This window comes from Pteropus alecto, unplaced genomic scaffold (genome assembly GCF_000325575.1).
Source record: "Pteropus alecto unplaced genomic scaffold, ASM32557v1 scaffold179, whole genome shotgun sequence".
NCBI lineage: Eukaryota > Metazoa > Chordata > Mammalia > Chiroptera > Pteropodidae > Pteropus > Pteropus alecto.
The window spans coordinates 218,822-220,121 of record NW_006442112.1 but is presented as its reverse complement, the minus strand read 5'-3'; the positions used below and the strand labels follow the sequence as shown (position 1 = coordinate 220,121).

General features: G+C 37.4%; 1 pseudogene; it reads right to left on the bottom strand.

The window, feature by feature from the left end:
- Nucleotides 1-655: 655 nt before the first annotated feature.
- LOC112470010 lies at nt 656-774 on the bottom strand (annotated as a pseudogene).
- Between the last annotated feature and the right edge of the window lie 526 nt (nt 775-1,300).

The following is a 1,300-nucleotide window of genomic DNA, read 5'->3' as shown; positions in this document are numbered from 1 at the left end:
GTCTTCTCTGGGCATCACTAGATTGTCCTCTATATTTGTGGTCTGTTTTTGATTAGTTTGTTCTTTTTGTTCTTTAGATTCCTCTTATAGGTGAAATCATATGGTATTTATCCTTCTCTGCCTGACTTATTTTGCTCAGCATAATAACCTCTAGGTCCATCCACGTTGTTGCAAATGGTAGGGTTTTATTTTTTATGGCTGAGTAATATTCCATTGTATATATGAACCATAACTTCTTTATCCAATCATCTATTGATGAACATTTAGGCTGCTCATATGTTGGCTATTGTAAATAATGCAGCAATGAACATAGGGGTACATATATTTTTTTGAGTTAGTGTTTTGGGTTTCTTCAGATAAATACCTGGAAGTGGAATTGCTGGGTCATAAGGTACTTCTATTTTTAAATTTTTGAGGAACTTCTAAATTGTTTTTCATAGTGGCTGCACTACAGTGCCACCTACAGTGCATGAAGGTTCCCTTTTCTCCACATCCTCACCAACACCTTTTTGGTGATTTATTGATGATAGCCATTCTCACAGGTGTGAAGTGATAGCTCATTGTATTTCCATGATGATTAGTGATGCCGAGCATCTTTTCATATGTCCATTGGCCATTTGTACGTCCTCTTTTTTTTTTTTTTTTTTTTTTTTAATGCCTACAGCACCTGGTATTCTTAAGTGGTCTCCCATTCAAGTACTAACCAGGCCCGACACTGCTTAGCTTAGGAGATCAGATGAGATCAGGCACGTTCAGGGTAGTACGGCTATGAAGTCAGTCTCCACTCTTAATCCCTTTGTGCCCTTGATATAGGTGAGAGATTGAGAAATTGTCTAAATGGCTTTCTCTACCTTCCCTTCTGTATGTCTTACACAGCTGTCTGCTTCAAAATTCACTCTGACATTTAGTGTCCAGTGTCTTAGGCTATTAGCTGAAAGTGTTCTTGTAACATTCGGTTGCATGTGTTATACCACTCCTGCTGAGAGACAGGTAGACAATCTTTGAAGAAAACAACAGGAAAAAAAAAAAACAGAAAAAAAGAGGCAACAGGAAAACAAAACACTCATACCACTTAAGATTTGTGGTCCATCTAGTATATGATTCTACTGCTAGGACAGCCCCCATACGAGATCTTATGACAATAGTATAATTTCTTTGACATCAACATTAAAATTAGACACATTCCAGCTCTTCTTAGTAGCCAGGTATAGTTCTGTTTATTCTAAACTTAAGTCATCCTTTTGGAGTCAAATTCTATTTTTTGCGTTTACAGGAAGAAAGGAAGTGGCAGGGCAAGGAT